The sequence below is a fragment of the Bos grunniens genome, chromosome 23, assembly GCF_055505025.1.
Source record: "Bos grunniens cultivar Pamir isolate PY7600 chromosome 23, Bosgru_T2T1.0, whole genome shotgun sequence".
Classification (NCBI taxonomy): Eukaryota; Metazoa; Chordata; class Mammalia; order Artiodactyla; family Bovidae; genus Bos; species Bos grunniens.
The window spans coordinates 44,146,960-44,170,031 of record NC_141187.1 but is presented as its reverse complement, the minus strand read 5'-3'; the positions used below and the strand labels follow the sequence as shown (position 1 = coordinate 44,170,031).

At 45.4% G+C, this 23,072-nt stretch overlaps 1 long non-coding RNA gene across 3 annotated transcripts in view; it reads left to right on the top strand.

Annotated features, from left to right (window-relative positions):
- The window catches only part of LOC147347727 (uncharacterized), a 114,831-nt gene that overhangs the window by 41,237 nt on the left and 50,522 nt on the right, over window positions 1-23,072 (top strand). The window contains exon 3 of one of the 3 annotated variants that reach the window (XR_015152527.1): window positions 11,193-11,386. The exons of the other annotated variants lie outside the window; for them this stretch is intronic. This is a non-coding gene — a long non-coding RNA (uncharacterized LOC147347727). The remainder of the gene's footprint in view (window positions 1-11,192; window positions 11,387-23,072) is intronic. 3 annotated transcript variants of the gene reach the window in all.

Here is a 23,072-nt window from a genome sequence, read left to right as displayed (position 1 = left end):
CAAATAATTATCACATTTGCAAGGTACAAGTCAATGTATAAAAATTGATTTTATTTTTATATACTAATAGCAAATAAATTAAAATGAAATAAAAATAATTCACAGTAGTACCAACACATAAAATACTTGGCAATAGATTAAACAAAATTATAAAAGATATATGCTAAGAGATATTTAAGAAGACAGATTATTAAGAGGTACATCATATTCAAGGACTTTCTTTCTTGAATCAAGAATTAAATGTTGTTAAGATGTCAGCTGTCTATACATAGATTCAGTGCATTCCCAATCAAAATCTCAGGCTTTTTTTTTTTTTAATAAAAAGTGACAAACTGGTCCTCAAATTTTTATGTCAATGCAAGTGACCTAGAATATAAAAATAAACTTTAAAAAAAGAGCAAAGTTGGAGGACTAAAATCATCTGACTTCACAATATATTGTAAAGCTACAGTAATTAATATATTGGCATTATAGTAGACAAATAGATCAATGGAAAATAGAATAGAGTACAGAAACTGACCCACACATATACAGCAAATAAATCTGTGGTGTTAGAAATTACAATGGTGATTGCGCGCAAGGTAGGAAAATGGAAATTTCTTGTGTGATAGAAATACTCTTATCTTCACCGGGTGGTAATTATGCAGGTGTATAGGTTTGCCAAAACTCACTGATGCACACTTATGATCTATACCTTTTACTGTGTATAAAATGTACCTTTAAAAAATTAGCTATTGACTCTGAACACCTGCTTTCTAACCCTTGCTTAAAAATATTGGATTTTCGTTGGTGGTGCTGCCCGTGATCTTGTGGCTTGAAAAGGAAACTATGAAGAACAAACATCAGGTTGTGTGTAAAACTGAACTTCCCATTATGCAGAGGAGTCCCTTGTGCAAATGAGTCTTGGTTCATTGTAGACATATCACATTATGCGTAGAGAGAGGAAAGTGACTTGATAATTACTCTGCCATTGGAGCCAATCAAGAGCTAAGACTTTGGGTTCAGGCAGATTGGGGTTTGAACCCAGGCTCCAGTGTCCCCTGGCCATTTGACTTTAAATTACTGAAATTGGGTAAATTACTGAAAAAAACATATTAAAAAGCAGAGACATCACTTTGCCAGCAAAGGTCCATATAGCCAAAGCCATGGTTTTTCCAGTAGTCGTGTCCGGATGTGAGAGTTGGAATATAAAGAAGAGTGAGCACTGAAGAACTTATGCTTTCAAATCATGGTGCTGGAGAAGATTCTTGAGAGTCCCTTGGATAGCAAGGAGATCAAACCAGTAAGTCCTAAAGGAAATCAACTCTGAATATTCATTGGAAGAACTGATGCTGAAGCTCCAGTACTTTGGCCACTTGATATGAAGAGCTGACTCGTTGGAAAAGACCCTGATACTGGAAAAGATTGAAGGCAAAAGGAGAAGGGGGCAGCAGAGGAAGAGATGGTTAGACAGCATCTCTGATTCAACAGACATGAATTTGAGCAAACTTCAGGAGGTAGTGGAGGACAGAGGAGCCTGGTGTGCTGCAGTCCCTAAGGTCACAAAGAGTCAGGCACGACTTAGTGACTGAACAGCAACAACAAATTACTGGACTTCTTATCCCTTAGTTCTTCACCTCATTAAGCAAGGAGCATAATGCTTACCTCATAGAGTTATTAAGAGACTGGATAGGAAAATACATGCATGTTATTAGCACACGTACTGTACACTCTTAACTATATTAAGAATAAAATGAGAGTTGCTTTTATTAGACATTAATACATTAGACAATAATGTGTTAGATCATACTCCAGAGAATTTTGGAATTTTACTTAGAAATGTGTGTGAAAGCTCCCAGAAACATTTCCTTGGATGTTTTTCCCACTAAATAAAAACGTTAGCTTATGATGAAGAAAAAGAAATGGGTCCCCTGGACTCACATCTCTCACCCTTCCAAAAGATTATTTTCACTTCCCACTCCCATCTTTGTCTCCCATTCTCACCTCATTCTTACCTCCCAAAGAGAGGAGAGGTTCTCAGATTCCAATTTCACACAATCAAGATGCAGCACTCTATCTTATGTATCACTGAGATCTGGTTACTTCATGATGGCTTCAGGCCTTACACGGGAAAGCTGGGAACCTTAGTATCCGTTCACAGAACAGGTAAAACGTGCCCGTCTCAGGTGGTTTTGCGTGTCAGGGCCAGTGCCAATCTGATGACACTCAAGGTGCACGAACACAGCCAATCAAAGAAGTTCCTACGAAGGAGATACGCTTCCAGGATTCGAGCTGTGTCCTGAGCTATCCTGTGTCCTCCTCTGACCCTCTCCCCAAGACAGGAGTTGGACAGCAGCTTGTTTAATTACCACCTTTCATGGCTCAGGGATCTGTGTGACGCTGCAGAGGTTGCTTACTTTTCCAGATTGCAGTCAGAAGGACCTGGGAGTGGAGCTGCCCAGCGCTCACAGCTCTCCCACATGACCAAGACCAGCCCAGCTGCCAGACTGGCCTTTTTACTTGGGTCCCAATTCAGGCCAGGTTTGGCGCACTGCTGACATAGCAGGCATTGCCCTGTGGTCTTCTTTGTCTTCTCCTAATGACCCCAGCACGTCCTGTCTGGGCTACTCACTGACGCATGCACAGAACAGACCTCAGCACTTGAGCTCTCTGAGGTCAAGCAGACCTGAGTTCAAGTCCTGCCTTTCTGACCACGTGACCTTGGGCCAGTGCAGACCTCTCGGTCTCTGTTTCAATTGAATCAGTCTAATAACAGCGCTTGTCTTTGTCTTCCTAAAGTTTTGATGAGATAACGTATGTCAAATGCTTACCAAAGGCCTAGGACTTATTGCGTATCAACCACTGTTCTTACTGTATTCACTAATTACAAGAATTCTTTGTATTGTTCTCCAGTTGTTCCCTATAGGTAAAACCTTGAGTCCCCCGTTTATGTGAGGGTGAAGCAGTTTGCATGTTCTTTTTATTGGTATATACCTTGCTGTACCTTGGGTGGTTTGGGAGTTAGGAGCACCATCAGTAACAGCTGAATCAGTGACTATTGGTGATTCGATCCACCTCCTGACAGGATATGCCTTCTGGGCTTTTCCACATATAATTTGTGTATATACAATGAGCAGGTGATCTGACCTCATTGCCCTTATACTGCAGTGCTCTTCCCCAAAGCCTTTTTTGGAGACATGTTCTCTACAAGCAGGTGAAATATTGAGATGTGTGGCTGGTTCATATTACACTTGTATTTTTAAAAAGTTATGGTACATGGAACTCTGCTCAATGTTATGTGGTAGCCTGGGTGAGAGAGGAGTTTGAGAGAGTACAGACACATGTATATGTATGGCCAAGTCCCTTCACCGTTTGCCTGAAACTATCACAACATTATTAATCGACTATATCCCAATACAAAATAAGAAGTAAAAAAAATAAATAAAAATAAAAATACGGCTTTTCAGTAAGCCCAGCTAAAACCTGGTGGGGTATCAGTTGCTGTCTTCCTTTTTGAAAGAGGACAAGGGCTCAAGGCGTTACTTAGCAGATTGCAAAGACTTGTTTTTTAATCCTCGTAACTAGTTCAGTTACAGTGTATTCATCACAGTGAAAACAATGCTCAGCGCCCCTGGAGGGAACACAGGGAATTGGTGACAGGAAGGTGCAGGCCAGCTGGATCCATGCAAGAAGCGTCCTCAGGTGACCCAGGCTTTTTCATGAGGAAACAAGAGTGTCATCAGTGCTGAAAACCCCGGAAGGTGACACGATTCTTGCCAGGTTATGAAATGACTGGAGTGGAGGCCTCAGGGAGAGTTCCCAGGGCTGCTGGTGAATAGTAATGCTTGTCCTGTCCAAGACCCGCCGTGAACCTGCTCCTGCACACAGAGAAGGGCTCCCGTGAGCAGGGTCAAGGCAAGCCAGTGTGCCCGAGCAGAGCTTCCTGTTTCACTGCTGTCAAATGAGAACAAAGCCGTGACCCCACAGCCTGCCAGCCCTGCCAGTGCTGCTTGTAACCCTGCGGAGACATGCTTGGGGCCATTTCTGCAGGCTTTTCACATCGTTTTGTAAGGGGCTGGCGTGAGGGTGAAGGGACAGAGTGTACAGCCACTTCTCTGCCATCTCTTCCACATGACGGGCCCCCGGGGACATGCCAGAGACCAAGACAGAGAACCCCAAGTGACAAACAGAATGCCAGGCGATTCCCAGAACCTGTTTTCTTCTGTCCAACCCTCACCCGGGTCTTGAAGACAGAACGGTTCCTGAGCACCCTTGTCTATTCGAATTCTCTAGGATTTCAGTTGTCACTTTTCACTAGAGCCTCTTGTATTAAGTATGAGGCTAAATTAAAAAGTGAGATAGGCAAGAGTGTATAGTGTTTTAATGTCTTTTTTTGCATTCAGTAACAATTTCATTTCTATTCTGAGCCCCCATTCAGCCAAGTGGTAAAAACCTACCCTTGGTCCAGTCAGGGTCCTCCACCTCAAGGCTGCATCCGTTCTCTGGGAGGCATGCGGTGCTGAAATGGGGGGTCTGGGAGCAGGAGGGCTGGCTTAGCCTGGGTCTTATCTCTCGCCTCTGCTGAGAGGCCCTTCTTCCTCCTGTGGTTTCTTTTGGGACTCCTTTGCTTCTGATACCGAAACCTCTTAGGGTTCTCTCTCTGTCTCTCTCCCTTTCCTTCCCATTTCCCTCCCGCTCTCCCCTTCCTTTCCCCTCCCTCCTTCCCCTCCCGCTCCCTCCCTCCCTTTCTCCTCCCTTCCCCTCTCCCCTTCCTTTCTCCTCTCCCCTTCCTTTCTCCTCCCCTTCCCCTCCCCTTCTCCCCTCCCCCTTGCCTTCCCCCTCCTTCCCTCCCTCCTTTTCCCCTCCCTCCCCTTCCCCTCCCCCCTTCTTCCCTCTCCCCCACCCCACCCCATTTCTGCCCTCTCCACCACTCTTAGGAGCACTGAAAACATATCACCTGTGTGATCCACACTCAAGGAGGACTTCTGAGCTGCCTCAGGCCCACCCACGAAGACACACTTCACAGACACTTTTTCCATCCTCACCCTGCCGGGCATGGTGGAATCGGGCGGAAGAGGAGGTGGGAGCTGCAGGTCGTGGGGCTTGGCCCAGGGGCACCGTCGTCTCAGGAACTCAGGGGTTTCTGTCACTCCTTACTCTTCCTTTCTGACTTGGCTGGGTGAAACTCAACAGCATCTCAGCTTTCTTTCCTTCCCTTTCAGCTTTTTTCTTCCTCATTCTTCCAGCCCAGAGAATCTTTGTTTCGCCCCAGGGTGGAGAACCCTTGCTTCTATATCAAGTATTTTTAGTGCCCCCGCGTCCAAGCTTGTACTGACTTGCCCTCCCTCTGTGGTCTGGTGCAGTACTGTTATTAACTCGGACAAATGGGACCCCTGCCCAGGCCCTGTGCCTCAAGGAACCCCATGCTTTGCAGTGTCTTCTCTGAACTTTTCTAAATCTTCCTCTGGCCCCTGAAAGGCACATAGGCCCATCTCCGTTTCTCTCCTTTGGACCACTGTCTGACCCTTTCCTCCAGATGCCAGATGTCTACCAGATGCCCAAGGGGCCCTAGACCTTGTACCTATAAGATCAGCCAAGGGCCCCAGGGCTTGGCTCTTTATAGAAGAGTAGGTTGGTGATGAGATCACTTCCACTGGATGGAGCAGTGATTCTTTGTCAGAATTGTATGAGGTTGGACCCTTATTGTTGGACCCTTATTCCAGTGCTGCTGCTGCTGCTGCTAAGTCGCTTCAGTCGTGTCTGACTGTGCGACCCCTTAGACGGCAGCCCACCAGGCTCCCCCGTCCCTGGGATTCTCCAGGCAAGAACACTGGAGTGGGGTGCCATTTCCTTCTCCAATGCATGAAAGTGAAAAGTGAAAGTGAAGTCGCTCAGTCGCATCCAACTCTTAGCGACCCCATGGACTGCAGCCCAGCAGGCTCCTCCGTCCATGGGACTTTCCAGGCAAGAGTACTGGAGTGGGGTGCCATTGCCTTCTCCGATTCCAGTGCTACTGACAGGATAATTTAGGGTAGCTCCAACTGTTTTTACAGACAGTTTCCTATCCCCTGCAAAAATATCTGCCTGGCACCCTTCATACCATAGGGGAAGTTTGTTCTTATATCGCTTTCCTTCACTCAGGCTGTAAGCATAAAATATCAGGCTAATTCTAGAATAAAGGGAATAGTCACAGGGTAACAAAAAACACAGGGAAGAATTACCTCAGCAAATCTACTCTAATATTATGCTGCCATTCTCATGAAAAGTAGCATGCTAATAGTAGATACTTTTTTGAGATTCAGAAGTTGAGTTCTATGTTTAGTTCTAGTCCTGACTCTGCTACTAACTACCTGTGTGATCTTGGGCAAGGCACTTCAGTTCTCTAGGCCTGTTTCTGTCATTGAAATGAAGTGAATGGATGAGTGGATGGATGGGTGAGTGGGTGGATGGGTGGATGGATAGATGGATGAGTACATGAATGGATGAATGGGTGTGTGGGACCAAGGATGGGTGGATGGATAGACAGTTGAGTACCTGGATGCATGAATGGATGAATGGGTGGGTGGGTAAGTGGGTGGGAAGATGGATAGATGGATTGAGAACCTGAATGAATGGATGAATGAATGGGTGGGTCCAAAGATGGGTGGATGCATGAACAGATGGATGGGTCTGTGAGAATACCTGCCAGACAGACTGAGAAGAGGAAGGAGGAGAGCCGGTGGCTGTCCAGACACTCAGTCTCTATCCAACTCCTGCAGATTTACTGTTTTCCTGGCCATTGTCCTTGCTCCTGCTTTGTTTCAAGAGCAGTTTGAGGTAGTTGAAAAGATTTCACCAAGAGTCAGAAAACCTGAATTTTTCTTCTACACACTTGTGGTGCACTCAGTGACCCTTGGGCAATTCAGAAAGTCTGCACCAATTTCCTAATCAGTAATACAAAGTTAATGCCGCCTCTCCTGTCTGTCCTCTATAGTTTTCTGGGGATCAGATATGATAATGGCTGTGGAAGATGCTCTGCCGTCAGGAAGCCCTCATACAGGGTCATATTCTGTGAGATGTTTACTGGGATTGCTCTCCTCTCCTTACTCCCCTTTACAGCCGCCCAAGGCTGGGCTTCAGTAACCCATACACGGCTTACTGAAAACAGGGTTCCAGGGGATTTCACAGCCCCGGAAAGAAACAGAGTAAGAGAAATCACAAGCTGAGGCTGTGTTACCCTGTGTCCGGGAAAAGGACTTTTTTTTGTCCTTTTATTTTTGTTAAAAATGCTGCAGCCAGAAGGTGTACAGTTATTCCAGGGAGAGTAAAAACCAGGGGTTTATCTTTTTGTGTATGTGCGCGTATCCACCTCAACTAAATGAGGCAGTGGAAAATTTCCAGTGATAGGCTGGACCGGCATCTAAGCATTTGTGGGATGAATCAGCTTATCTATGGAGACACGACAGTGCTGAAAGGTGAAGGGTGAAGTTGTCCTCTTGTTAAACGTGCATATTAAGTTTGTAAGAGAACTGTCACACCTCATCCCTTTACCCAGAGCCAGGCACTCTTGGTGACTTCTTAAATAATCCTTATTTTGTAACATCATAAAATCTTAGCCTCCAGAGAGAGTTAAGTGATCTAATCTAGCCTTCTCCTTAGTTTAATGGTTTCGAAGCATGTCCTTGGACCAGCTGCCTCAGAGCATCATCTGGGAGCTCATTAGACATGCAGTTTCTTGGGACTTGCCTGGTGGCCCAGTGCTCCCAGTGCTCCCAGTGCTCCCAGTGCAGGGGACTGGAGTTCAACCCCTGGTCAGGGGACTAGATCCCACATGCCGCGACTGAGTTCCAATTTGATGTTGTTGTTGTTATTTAGTCACTAAGTCATGTTTGACTCTTTGCTACCCCGTGGACTACTGGAAAAACCATAGCTTTAACTATATGAACATTGGTCGGCAAAGTGTTGTCTCTGCTTTTTAATATGTTATCTAGGTTTGTCATAGCTTTCCTTCAAAGGGGCAAGTGTCTTTTAATTTCACCCTATGACTAAAGATCCCAAGTGCCACATCTAAGACCTGGCACAGCCAAATAAATATTAAATAAATATTAAAAAAAGAAGAAGAATGCAATTTCTTGGACTCCTCCTCAGACTTAGTGAATTAGCAACTATTGCTGGGAAGGATCCTAGAGATCTGTGAACAAACCTTCCAAGTGATTCCGATGGACCTGAAATCTGAGACCCAAGGTCCTAATTCATTACCTCCCTAAATGGCATACCTGAAGGATAACAGTGAGAGACTATTTTTTTGGGCTCCAAAATCGCTGCAGATGGTGACTGCAGCCAGGAAATTAAAAGATGCTTGCTCCTTGGATGAAAAGGAGACCAACTTAGACAGCATATTAAAAAGCGAGACATTACTTTGCCAACAAAAGTCCATCTAGTCAAGGCTATGGTTTTTCCAGTAGTCATGTACAGATATGACAGTTGGACTATAAAGAAAGCTGAGCGCTGAAGAATTGATGCTTTTGAACTGTGGTATTGAAGAAGACTCTTGAGAGTCCCTTGGACTGCAAGGAGATCAAACCAGTCCATCCTAAAGGAAACCAGTCCTGAATATTCATTGGAAGGACTGATGCTGAAGCTGAAACTCCAATCCTTTGGCCACCTGATGCAAAGAACTGACTCATTTGAAAAGACCCTGATGCTGGGAAAGATTGAAGGCGGGAGGAGAAGGGGACGACAGAGGATGAGATGGTTGGATGGCATCACCGACTCGATGGACATGAGTTTGAGTTAGCTCTGGGAGTTGGTGACGGACAGGGAATCCTGGCGTATTGCAGTCCATGGGGTTGCAAAGAATCGGAAACGACTGAGCGACTGAACTGAACTGAACTGAAGGATAATCTCTGTGGCCTCTACCTGTATATTTCTGGCTATAGAGAGCTCACTGGTTCGCGAAGCATTTGGTGAGAAGCCCTGACAATTAGATATTTCCTCAGTTGTAGTGAGATATTTCTGACTATTTGACTCTTCCACCTGCTGGCATTGTCTCTATGCCCTGAATGCAATTCAGAGTTAGAGCTGAGTAGAGTTCACTGGTAACCGGGCTGATTATTCGCATGGTAGGAGTCGGGGAAGGTGAATACAAGAGGATCAACTGGGAGGGGGGCCAGTGGTTTCCATTTTCCTTTCAACCAAATAAAACAGCAAGATTAAGGGCTGTCCCAGCATTTGTGAGATTATGATAAATATCAGTATTAATAACAATAGTGACAGTAATAATTACCCACGGCTGGATTTGGATGCAGGTCAAGAAACCATCCAAATCAAATTACATTTAAGAAAAATGTGCGTGTTTGGTGCTGGGAACCTTTTCAAAGAGGAAGAAAAATTGATGCTATGAAAAAACATTTCACCTTCTAGTGGGGATAACTGCTCCTTCCCATTCTGAGGAAGTTGTAAAAGAAAGGAATGTCCCAGCAGGATAGAAATATTTAATGGTGAGTTCCCAACCCCCTCTGACTACAGAGAGAGGTGTGTACAGTCATTGAGGCTGGAGGGGGAAATGAACCTTTGCTTGCTTGCTCTTCCATCTCGAATGCTTTGAGTTTTTTGTTTTTGCCTGGTTGCCCATCAATCTCAAATGCTTTGAGTTGGATACCCTTGTTTGGCCAGATTTTGTGAGAGATTTTTTTCTGTTTGTTTCTGATGGGCGCTTGGCACCCAGAGAGGCCAGAGAGAAAGAAAAGAAAGAAAGTGAAGTTACTCAGTCGTGTCAGACTCTTTTCAACCCCATGGACTAGACCGACCAGGCTCCTCCATCCTGGAATTTTCCAGGCAAGAATACTGGGGTGGGTTGCCATTTCCTTTTCCAGGGGATCTTCCCAACCCAGGGATCAAACCTAGGTCTCCAGCATTGCGGGCAGATGCTTTACCATCTGAGCCACCAGGGAGGCCCCAGGGCCAGAAAGAGTATGATAGTTTTGGAATCCTCTGGGAGGCAGGGAGGCTGGTAGGGTGGAGGCTCTTTGCCTGAGGGTGAGGCCATGCCCAACAGCTGGGCCTTCCTCCATCTATTGTTGGTCTCTTCTCACTCCAGCGTCTCCCCTCTTAGGACAGACAGCAGCGCAGCTTTAAGCCCTGCCAGGACGCTCTCACAAATGATTTTTCCTCCCCCCAATTTGAGCCTGGAGAGTGTTTACTTCCTGTCAACCCCCAGGGACCTGCTGATTTTTCCCATTACTGCAAATTGCTGCTCTCGGGTGCTTTGCATTTGTTATTAAGATGCAATCAGGGTTTTCTAACTGATTAACAGCCTCACCCCGCGGGCCCCCCTGACCCTCACACCTGACTTGGAGGCAATGACAGTGGAAAACAGAGTCCCTGGGCTGCCGGGTTGTCTGTTCTGTCTGGGGCTAATGGGTTGGGGGCAGGCAGCTGGTGGGCGCTCACGGAGGGCAGCGGGGAGGAGAGAAGAGGCGCCTCCGTGGATGCTGTGCTTGCTCGGAAGGGGCCTGGTGCCTTTCAAGTGCCTGGGAATTGCGGCGGGTGTTGGGCTGTGTGACAGGCCTCTGGAATGATGACGGCTGATGGCTGCGACGGCCTGCCCAATGAGGCAGAGGCCGGCCTGAGCCGGGCCTTCCGGACGGGTAAACACAGAGCATCTCTTAAGGCTGAGTGGCAGGATGATGAGCACACGGGTGACGGCCTGCCGGGAATCGTATGTCAGTCAGCAGCTCCGAGACTGCACCCACGGCTGCCACCCAGACGCCCCAGCCTCCGCCGCCCCACCTGAGGACCCCCTCTCCTTCCCCACCCACGGCCTCAAAGCCGCCCCGCCCCTTCCTTGGTCCCGTCCGTGCTCAGAGCCAATGAAATGCACATAAGACACGTATCCACACACATGCAGTGGCTTCTGAGCACACACACAAAGCCACATCCTGGTGCAAAGCTCGCTCTCATGACCCTTTCTCTACCTGCCTGCCTGGTGCTTTTTTTTTTAAGTGTCTTCCTGGTGGCTCAGACGGTAAAGAATCCACCTGCAATGCAGCAGACCTGGGTTCCATCCCTGGGTTGGGGAGATCCCCTGGAGGAGGGCCTGGGAACCCACTACTCCAATATTCTTGTCTGGAGAATCCCCATGGACAGAGGAGCCAGGCGGGCTACAGTCCATGCGTTCGCAGAGTTGGACACGACTGAGCAACTAAGCATAGCACAGCCTTTTCATTAAACAGGTGTCTTCGCCCTTGCCCTCACTGAAGGTTCATTGTCGCCTAAGGAAAAAAAAAAGCCTCAAAGATTGTGGACGCAGAAATCTTACTGAAGTCTTACTGAATCGCTGAGAAGTGAAAGGGTGAGAGGCCTGGGGGAGAAGCCCAGCATCGCGGGTGTCATGGGGCCAAGCAAAACCTTCCCAACTTGATTACAGGTGAGCAGAGCTGAAGGTCCTTACATGCTGCTCCACACGGGGCAGAGCCGAGCGGGGAGTCTTGTAGCCAGTGGGGTCCTGGTCCTACGTCACCTGGTTTTTCATTAGATCTATTGATTGCGTTGCAGAGAGCAAGAGCGTGTAGGGGGCTAAAGGAGAATGAGAGGGAGGCTGGATCTTCATTTCACTGCACGTGCCCAGGCTTCCTAGGTGGTGCAGTGATGAAGAATCCGCCTGCCAAGGCAGGAGATGCGGGAGACGATCCCTGGGTCAGGAAGATCCCCTGGAGGAGGAAATGGCAACCTGCTCCAGTATTCTTGCCTAAATAATCCCACGGGCAGAGAAGCCTGGAGGGCTACAGTCCATGGGGTTGCAGAGTTGGATGCCTGCACACACGTGCCCAGACTTGAAAACAGATGGACAAGACCAAGTTCCATCCCTTGTTATATAAGCTCTAAAGTGACAATAATAAATCTTCATCAGGTTGTTCTGAGGCGAACACAAGGGGTTATATACCAAGTCCACTTTTTTCTTTCTTTTTCTTTTGTTTGGGGAAGTGGGTAGTTAAGGCAACATTTAAAAACATAAAATTATTATTTGTTGTTGTTCAGTCACTCAGTCGTGTCCGACTCTTTGCAGCCCCGTGGACTGCAGCATGCCAGGCTTCCTTGTCCTTCACCATCTCCCGAAGCTTGCTCAAACTCATGTCCATTGAACCAGTGATGACATCCAACCATAAAGACTAAGATGAAACCTTTTTAAAGACCAGGAGGGATTATGGCTGTCTTATCCTCCCGTGGATAAAAGGTTCCGGTATTAAATTCCAGAGTTACATTATCTCATCCTCCTGACTAATTATATTAGTTTTTCCTGCACTCTGCATAGACAGCCAAAAGCTGATAGAAAGGCACAGATGTGGGGGCTTTCCCGGTGGTCCAGTGGTTAAGAATCTGCCTGCCAATGCAGGGCACATGAGTTCAGTCCCTGGTCTGTGAAGATTCCACATGCTGTGGGGCATCTAAGTCCATGTGCCATATCTACCAATCCCCTGCTCTAGAGCCGAAGCTCTGCAGTGTGAGAAGCCACCACAGTCAGAAGCCTGTGCACCACAATGAGAGAAGCCCATAGCAGCAACGAAGACCCAAAGCAGCCAAAAATAAATTTTAAAAAAGTCAAAGACTTGATCCAAGATCCTCCCTGAGTGTTCAGGAAACCCTCCTGGATATAGCTTTCAAAGCAGGTTGTAGGAGCAAGGAAAGAGTGATTGGAACGGGCACTGCATCTGGGACTAGGAGGCGGCTCAGAATACGTTTAAGGAGAAGGACAGAGGGTGAGAATTGGGTGATACAGAGAGAAACTCTATAAGGAAGAGCTCTCTAAGGAGGGTACATGGTTAAATAGTCTACAAATAGGCCACAGACACTGTTCACTTAGGGCAGCTGCATCTCTCAAGTCTTTTCCAGGCTGTGGAGCAGAGGGAAAAGCCCTAGCATGCATGGAATTAGAGTCCCAATTTATAATTAGAATCCCACAAGAAGATGATGAAACTGAAGCAAAATTTGATGAGATGACAGCTAAGAATTTTCCTAAACTGAAAAAGAGACCAGCCATAGATTCTAGAAGCATATAAACCCCAATGGGATAAATACAAGATATAGATATATTATCTAGATATATTATGATCTGAAACGTGACTGTGAAAACTAAAGGTAGAAATCTTAAAAGTAGCCAGATTTTTTAAAAAATTTTTATTATTTTAAAACATGCAACACTAACCCCAGACTTCTCAACAGCAGGAATGGAAAAAAGGGACATCATTACATATTCTCCTTACATTAAAGGAAAATCAATGATATGATGAATTTTTTTATTCCAATACATTTGATAGATTATAAAAACACATCTTATGAAAATAAATACTGAGAGAAATAGGAATTCCAGTATCTATTAAAATTGAATCCATTATTAAAAACCTTGCCCTCAGGACAACTCCAGGTCCAGTTTGGAAAATTTTTCCAAACTTTAATAAATAAATGATCTTGGATGACTCGTCCAGAGAATAAGAAAACAAAAGACATTTTAAAACTTGTTTTATAAAGTCAGATGTAAGGAAATGGCTACCCACTCCATTACTCTTGCCTGCAGAATTCCATGGACAGAGGAACCTTGCAGGCTACATCCATGGAGTCTCAAAGAGTCAGACGCAACTGAGCTACTAACGCTTTCACTATAATTTGAAATAATACAAGGACATCACAAGTCAGAAAAATTAAAGATGAATCTCTTTCATGACTGTAGATTTAAAATTCTTAATTAAAATATTTGCAAGTCTAATCCAGTGATGTATAAAAAGTACAAATCAGAACCAATTTGGGTTAATTCCAGAGATATAGGAATGGTTTAATAATCGAAAGACTGCAATTATAATTGAACACATTAATAGTGTAAAGGAGAATGATAAATTAGACCTAGGATAATATAGGCAATTTAGAATAATAAAAACAGAATAAAGGAGATGTGGCCATCTCTGTAAATGTAGAAGCATTGGATACAATTCAGTATGCATTCTGAATAAAATTCTTACTTCTCAAAATAAATATAGAAGTCATTCTCTTAATCTGATAAAGGGCATCTTCAAAAAAATCTACTGCAAACATCATACTTAAAGGTAAAATAATGAAAGCCATCCCTTGAGATTAGGAATGAGAAAAGATACCAGAGTCACCTTCTTTAGTGTTTTATTTGAATTACTAGCAAGAAAAAAGAGATAAAAGCAATGAGGTTTCAAAAGGAAGATACAATATTATTGCTATTGTAGATGACATGATGGTGCATTTAGAAAAATACAAAAGAATTTATAGAAAAATAATTAGAATTATTAAGTAAGTTCAGCCACGCCACTGAATACAATACCAATATACAATAATCAGTTTATTCCTACATACAGTATTTCCTCTTTATCTGCAGCAGATATGTTCCAAGACTCCCAGTGGATGTCAGAACCTTAGACAGTACCAAGCCCTATATGGACTATATTTTTTTCTGATACCGGCAGCATATACGGCATGGATACACTAGAAAAAATGATGATTCTAGGTCCTCAGCAGGATGGATAGGAACAGTGAAAGATTCCATCATGCTACTCAGAATAGTACACAATTTAAAACTTAGGAATTATTTCTAGAATTTACCATTTAATATTTTCAGAATATGGTTGACTGCAGGTTACTGAAACTACAGAAGTTAAACTTTGGGTATGATGGTACAGCAACAATTGTAAAGGAAATAACATCCATACTATTTATAATAGCATCCCCAAATCATCAAGTTCTAAAATAAATACAATGAAAAATGTGCAAGAAAACATTATGAGAGAAATCAAATAAGATCTAAATAAAAGAAGAATAGGCTACATTCATAGATTAGAAGATTCAGTGTTATAAAGACACCAACAGATCAAGATACTCAAGAAATTAAATATCTAGGATATTTAAGATGTATGTTTTGCTTTTTCTCTTTTTTGGGAAACCAACAGGTTGATTGTAAAATTTGTATGAAAATTCAAAGGATAATAGTCAACTACTCTTTTAATACAAAAATAAAAGTGGAGAGTTTATTATATAAAGAAGTATTGTAAAGCTGCAGACAGTTAAGGGAGCTTACTGTTCATACAAAATAGAAATATCAAGTAGTATATCAGAAGAAAATATTAAAAGTGTACTCATTTATATAAAGTCATACTTGATGACAAAGTTAACACAGTAGTGCATTGGTTAAAAGATTTTTTTTTTTCATAATGGTCTGAGTCTAATGATAGCCATATGTCAAAAGTCTTGATTCTTCTCTTACATGGTATAAAAGATATCAGTTCCAGGAAAATTACAGATCTAAAGGTGAAAGCTAAAGTAATTCGACTTCTAAAAGTGCAAACAGGTGACTTCAGGCAATTTGCAACACTAGTCATCAGACACCCAGATTCTAGCTCCTGCTTTGGGCCTATGTGGATCCCTGGTACATGATGGGTCACTTAGAAATGCTTTGGGCTGCAGGTAATAGAAATCCAAAATGGTACCTTAGGCCCATAGGTATTTGCTTTTTCACTTAAGACATCTGGCGGGAGCTGGAGGCTGGTGTTGGTTCAACCACTCAACTGAATCTTTGGGGAGCCACGTGTTTCCTCTGTTCACTCTGACATCCTGAGGTGTTGAGTTTTGTCCCTTGTCCTTGCCATCCTGAAGCTGTAAGATGACTTTTGCAGCTCATAGCATCAAAACCACTTACAGGGCAGAAACAAGGGGAAGAGATAGCTTGCTTGCTTACTAAGTTGCTTCTGTCGTGTCTGACTCTGTGCGACCCTATGGGCTGTAGCCCACCAGACTCCTGTGTCCATGGGGGTCTCCAGCAAGAATACTGGAATGGGTTGTCATGCCCTCCTCCAGGGGATCATCCCAACCCAGGGATCGAACCCACATCTTTTATGTCTCTGGCTTGGCAGGTGAATTCTTTACCACTGGCGCCACCTGGGAAGCCCATAAGACAGCTTACCTGTCTCATGCAAGCCTTCCCATAACCCAGCTTCGTTCTCATCCTCAGCAAACTTCCTTGGCCAAGACAAGTCACACTGACACCCTTAGATACAAAGGACACTGGAAAGTAAGTAGTAGTTGGTAGTTCAGGATAGCTCTTGCATAGCCAGCCAACAACGGCAGGAGGCAATCGCTCAGAGTAAGAAACAATACCAAAGCTGTTGTATGATCCACCTACAAGTCTGCATAACCAAGAGTGGGTTTACCTGTTCAACTTGTCTATCTTTGGGGACAGATGTGTACTTGACTAATCTTTCTTATGCAGCCTTTGAAACTGCTTGATTTTCCTGTGTTTGCTGTGAAAATTAGGTTTTTCCTTTGGTAAATATAATGATTTCCTAATAAAAGTGCTAAATTATTTCATTGAGTGGTGACTCCAGACACTCCTCCCTGCTACTCGTTTGAACATCAGAGTCAATTCCCCCAGTGTCATCCTAGATAGTTTGACGGAGGAAAGGAATGAGAAACCTCTGTTCAATCAAGTATCTGATTAATACAGGTGCGGTATGCAAATTGCTGACTTTCTAAAGATTCTAGTAAGATAAAAAACATGCTTACAACCATTCTTACAGTGTCATTCTCTTTTTTCTGAATCTCTTAACGTCTTCTCTGAACACTAGCTGTTTTGCGTGTTAGGATGATATATTTTCAAGACTGTTTTTATTTTTTCCTTCTTTTTCCCCTACCCTAATTGCTTCCCCCCCTGTCTTCTGTGCTTCTCTGGCACTCTTTGCTGACTGTCTAATGTGGGTGAAGCACAAATCCAGCTGAGAAAATGACAGGTTGGGAAATGTTTACATGAGTGTTAAATCTAATCACAATATATGCCCTGCTCTGGACATGGCACCTCCCCGTGAACAATAGATATTTATATACAAGATGTTTTTACGACCTAGTTCTTCTATCATTGCTGGTTGAATATTTCCAGTCCTCTTGCAGCAAATGCAGTGTCAGGGATTCCAGATTACCCTTCCCAATGTAGTGAGAGGAGAGACACTGACAAGCTGTTTCTGTCTTTGTGTCTACCTGTATTTTGTGTGTGCATATATACAGCGTGTATTGTAAATTGTTGCTATTTTAATGATTCCTTCAGTCAAAACAGTCCATGACCCTGCTTGCAGCTCTCAGCAAGTTAAAGGTGTGATGTAGTGAAATGCTAAAGGTTTAAGGGAAAACCAAGGATAGAAGAGATGGTTTAAAAAAGTGTAGGATGTGCTAAGTAAGGGAGGAAAGGCAAAGAGCCTGCATACAGGGTTTTAGGGCACAGCTAAGAGAGAAAATTACGGAGAAGGCAATGGCAACCCACTCCAGTACTCTTGCCTGGAAAATCCCATGGACAGAGGAGCCTGGTAGGCTGCAGTCCATGGGGTCACTAAGAGTCAGATGCGACTGAGCGACTTCACTTTCACTGTTCACTTTCATGCATTGGAGAAGGAAATGACAACCCACTGCAGTGTTCTTGCCTGGAGAATCCCAGGGATGGGGGAGCCTGGTGGGCTGCCGTCTATGGGGTCACACAGAGTCGGACACGACTGAAGCGACTTAGCAGCAGCAGCAAGAGAGAAAATTAGACTTTTAAGGTCAGGGTCTGAGAGGTGGGCAGCCTGACTGATGAATCAGGTGGCTGAGGAATCAGAACTCCCCAAACCAAGGGGTTCTGCCTGCAGCCAAGCACCATCTCCTGCATGAAACACCCACCTGAAGCTGAGCTCAAATCTCAGTGGTGACATACAAGAAACAGCCAAAAATGGGGAGCGGGGAGGCAGTTAAAGACAGTGCCAGGCTGCTGGCAAGAAACTCTGCTAGTACACACAGCATCTTTTAAAAAAGTTTTCACAGACACAGTTTAATTGGAGCTTTAGGTTTTTTGCTTTTGTTTTTTGCAAAATGTGTCTTTTTACTTGTTTTGCATTTTTAACAATGGCTTTATTGAGATACAGTTCCTATATCTGTTTGAAGTGTACAAATCAATGATTTTTGGTGTATTACATTATTAATCTTTTCAAATCATGATGAAATGTATCATGGGCCTACATTCAAACTTGACTCTGCTTTGCTCAAGACCGGTTCACCCAACAAACATCTTCTGCAGGTCAGCTCTTGGCAGGACACTGTTTGTCTCCGCACAGAGCAGGAAGCGGCCTGCCTTTCCAGCCTGTTGTTTTCCTTTCCCTGCCCCTGCGGTGGATGTGGCTGAGTGGATAGGCACCTGGGTTTTTTCCCCAGACCGCAGGCTTCGGAAGATTCCACTCCGGCGGATGGTGACTCCACTGTCTTTGGAGCTTGTCACCACTTGTGGCTTTTCCTCCTGCCCCTCGGGGGCGGCAAGCCGCCTTTGATCAAAAGCAGCTCCTCGTGTGGGGAGAGCTGCAGGCAGGGGCGGTGTGTGCGGACGGACGCACCCACGTCGGCGAGCTGGGTGCTGGGCCCTTTGGAGCTGAGGTTCTCGGTGTGTTCTGTCTGCCCTCTACTCGGCTGGCAGTGGCTGTCTGCGGATCTGGCTCAGCCTGCCTGCTGGGCTCTTGCACAGAAGAAGGGGGAGGCAGTCATCCCCTCGGGGCCCCCTGCCCCTCTGCTCTCCTTGCCCAGCAAATGTGGAGCAAGGTCTTTTAGGACACCTTACGGACAATCCTGCCAACCACCCATTCCTGAGACCAGAATATAGCGTTAGATCACAGTAGGCTTCCCAGCTGGCACCAGTGATGGAGAATCCACTTGCCAATGTGCCACGGGGCTTCCCAGGTGGCACTGATGATAACCTGCCTGCCAGTGCAGGAGACGTAAGAGATGCGGGTTTGATTCCTAAATAGGGAAGATCCCCTGGAGGAGGAAATGGCAACCCGCTCCAGTATTCTTGCCTGGAAAATTCCATGGACAGAGGAGCCTGGCCGCATCCATGGGGCTGCAAAAGAGTCAGGCACGGTTGAGCCTCACTTACTAGGTCACAGTGTGATAACACAATGATTAGGATAAGGAAGATCCTAGAGCAGGAGTCGGGCTAGGAAACAGATTCTACAGGGGATCTGTGGACCTTTTGAACTTTTGGATTCAACAGCTACTGAACTGGTTGAAGAGCCTCACTCCTTCCTGTTGGCATAATGAGGTGTTTAAAGACCAATGCCTCAGCCCCTTTATCACAAGGGATATTGGATAATACAGCAGGTCCCCTACACGTGAATGAGTTCCATTCTGAGAGAGTGTCCATACATCCAATTTGTTCCCAAGTTAGCCTAGGTGCCCAGCTAACACAGTCGGCTACACAATACTGTACTGTAACAGGTTTACAATACTTTTCACACAAATAATACATTTAAAAAACATTTAAAAAATACAGAAAACATTTTTAAAAATTAAAAAAAAAACATTTTAATCTTACAATACAGTACCTTGAAAAGTACAGCAGTCAGTACAACAGCTGGCCTACAGGGACACGTTGACATCTTTGAAAGCTCGAAACTTGAAGGTTCGTACGTAGGGCACTTACCATAGGTCAAATTTTCAAATTATTCCGTGCCACCTCAATTGTGAAGTTCAAGCAAAGCTAGAAACTGGCAGTGAACTGGATTTCTAGTTCTTACACATTTTTTTTTCACCTCCTTAGTAGGTTGGAAGTGTGAAAGTGTTAGTCAGTCAGTCGTGTCTCACTCTTTGCCACCCTATGGACTGCAGCCTGCCAAGCTCCTCTGTCCGTGGAATTCTCCAGGCAAGAATACTGGAGTGGGTTACCGTTCCTTTCTTCAGGGGATCTTCCCAACCCAGGGATCCAACCCAGGTCTCCTGCACTGGAGGCAGATTCTTCACCATCTGAGCCATCAGGGAAGCCTAGTAGGTTGGAAGGATCATTCAAAATCTTTGATAGGATCATCCCATTTAGCCAATTTGTGATAAAGAGGGCAAAAGCTGGAGACAGGGAAATTATTGCCACCAGTAAGATTTGGGTGCTACATGCCTGACCTTGCTCATCTGGACGCAGTGGGGACCACACTTCCTTCTCAGGGAGGTGACATCAGGCGCAAGCACAGCCCATAGGACTCTATCCTCCTGGAGGATGGGACTCCCTTGCGCTGGCCGCAGATCCTTCTAGAAGACCCACCGTCCTCCCTTCCATTCCTCCCTCAAACCACAGGTGGGGCCCTTATCTCCTGGATCAGGACCTGGAGTTTGCTGGGATCCTTCTAATCTCTTCCACATTTCCCCCACTTGGTGGAAGTAGCCGGTTCCAAGAATAAATGACTTCCACACAAAGCCACACCCGGGTGAGGAACCAAAATGAAAGGGGCAAGAAAATGAAAAGATGCAAAGGATGGGAGGGGAGAGTGAGGGGGTTGCAGGAACAGGATGGACACCCGCCCTCGAAGGGATTAGCGCTCAGGCAGCCCGACTCCTGCGTGCCAAATACCTCTTGCTGTGCCTCTGAGTGGAAAATGCGAAGAACACTATGCTGCAACTCACAGGGCCTTTGAGAAGCTATGCATGACACTCAGAATAGGCCAAGTTTTGCTTTCCGACCAGAGGAGCCTTTTCTGGCCCACAGGGCCATGATAGCCGGCAGAGACGGCAAACCCTCCATGGCCGTGACCTCTAGCTCTGCCCCTCTGTCCCTGTCGAGTGCATTCTGTGTGCTTAAAAAGGCCACGCCTGTTTCTACAAGGAAGGTGAATACAAGGTGTGTGGTTAATGAATTTTCTATCAATAGGATCTTACATCCGACAGCCTGTTAGCAAAAACGTACCTTTAGGTCTCCATCAAACCACTCAGCTGGATGACTGAGATGTTCTGACTTGACGTTGACGGAGTCAGGCTGAGGCTTGAATGAAGCATCCGGTGCACTCCCATCTGTTCTTAACTCATTTCTAATTTGGGTTAATCATGCCGTCCTCCAGTCTCGAGCCAGAGAAACCTGGAAGAATCCATAGCTCTCTTCTCTTTCTCACCCCACCTCCACCCAGGTGGCCACCCCAGCCCACCTCCCTTCCTCCATTCAGGTCCCATCTGTCCACCTTCTTCACTGCTCTCCTCACATTGATGAAGGAAGCCACATTTCCTGGCTTCTAATCTTTCCTTGCTTTGGTTTAACCTCAAATAGGAAAGGGAGTACATCAAGGCTGTATATTGACACCCTGGTTGTTTAACTTATATGCAAAGTACATCATGAGAAACACTGGGCTGGAAGAAGCACAAGCTGGAATCAAGATTGCCGGGAGAAATATCAATAACCAGACCACCTGATCTGCCTCTTGAGAAATTTGTATGCAGGTCAGGAAGCAACAGTTAGAACTGGACATGGAACAACAGACTGGCTCCAAATAGGAAAAGGAGTACATCAAGGCTGTATATTGTCACCCTGCTTATTTAACTTCTATGCAGAGTACATCATGAGAAACACTGGACTGGAAGAAGCACAAGCTGGAATCAAGATTGCCGGGAGAAATATCAATCACCTCAGATATGCAGATGACACCACCCTTATGGCAGAAAGTGAAGAGGAACTAAAAAGCCTCTTGATGAAAGTGAAAGAGGAGAGTGAAAAAGTTGGCTTAAAGCTCAACATTCAGAAAACAAAGATCATGGCATGCTGTCCCATCACTTCATGGCAAATAGACGGGGAAACAATGGAAACAGTGTCAGACTTTATTTTGGGGGGCTCCAAAATCACTGCAGATGGTGACTGCAGCCATGAAATTAAAAGACGCTTACTCCTTGGAAGGAAAGTTATGACCAACCTAGATAGCATGTTCAAAAGCAGAGACATTACTTTGCCAACAAAGGTCCGTCTAGTCAAGGCTATGGTTTTTCCAGTGGTCATGTATGGATGTGAGATTTGGACTGTGAAGAAGGCTGAGCGCCGAAGAATTGATGCTTCTGAACTGTGGTGTTGGAGAAGACTCTTGAGAGTCCCTTGGACTGCAAGGAGATCCAACCAGTCTATTCTGAAGGAGATCAGCCCTGGGATTTCTTTGGAAGGAATGATGCTGAAGATGAAACTCCAGTACTTTGGCCACCTCATGCGAAGAGTTGATTCATTGGAAAAGATTCTGATGCTGGGAGGGATTGGGGGCAGGAGGAGAAGGGGACGACAGAGGATGAGATGGCTGGATGGCATCACTGACTCGATGGACGTGAGTCTGAGTGAACTCCGGGAGTTGGTGATGGACAAGGAGGCCTGGCGTGCTGTGATTCATGGGGTTGCAAAGAGTCGGACACGACTGAGCGACTGAACTGACTGACTGACTCCTTGGAAGGAAAGTTACGACCAACCTAGACAGCATAATAAAAAGCAGAGACATTACTTTGCCAACAACGGTCCATCTAGTCAAGGCTATGGTTTTTCCAGTGGTCATGTATGGATGTGAGAGTTGGACTGTGAGGAAAGCTGAGCAACAAAGAACTGATGCTTTTGAACTGTGGTGTTGGAGAAGACTCTTGAGAGTCCCTTGGGGTCGCAAAGAGTCAGACAAGACTGAGTAACTGAACTGAACTGAACTTGGATTCTGCCAAATCTGGCTTCCTTTCCCCAGATCCAATCACATCGCTCCCATCTCCCCACCTCTACTGGATCCTCCTTGACACCAGAGAAAACTGCCAAGATGGAGGTGAGGGGGTGGGAGGTGGGGGGGTTGTGGTGGGTGTTAGCCTGTCCTGGGGGTGCCCTGGGGCCTGAATGGGCTGTTGCTTTGAGCCTTGATGAGTCCCTTTATTCAACCAAGCGGCAACTTTGATTAAGCTCGTATTATGCTCAGGCAGCGTTCCAGGCCCTTTAGATAACCTTGCTGGACGCAAAGCTCACCCTGGCCCTCCTGGACTTAGTTCACTGTGGACCCGCTTCCATGACAGTCAAGCACGTGGGCAGAGGGATTGGGGCCAGGGTCCTCCTGGGAAAGGCCACAAAGAGCTGAGCAGGCCCTCGTGGTGTCAGCGATGGGGTGAAGAAGTACAGCTGAGCACATCTTACACGTGTCGACCCAGTGCTCACTGAACAGAACGCAAGCTTTCAGTATCTAAGGAGTTACTGTAATTAACAAGCAATAGAGAAAATGATATTCTTTATTCCTGACCCTGTGTTCATTTATCCTCTGTGTCATAGTCCTTCTTCCACTCCT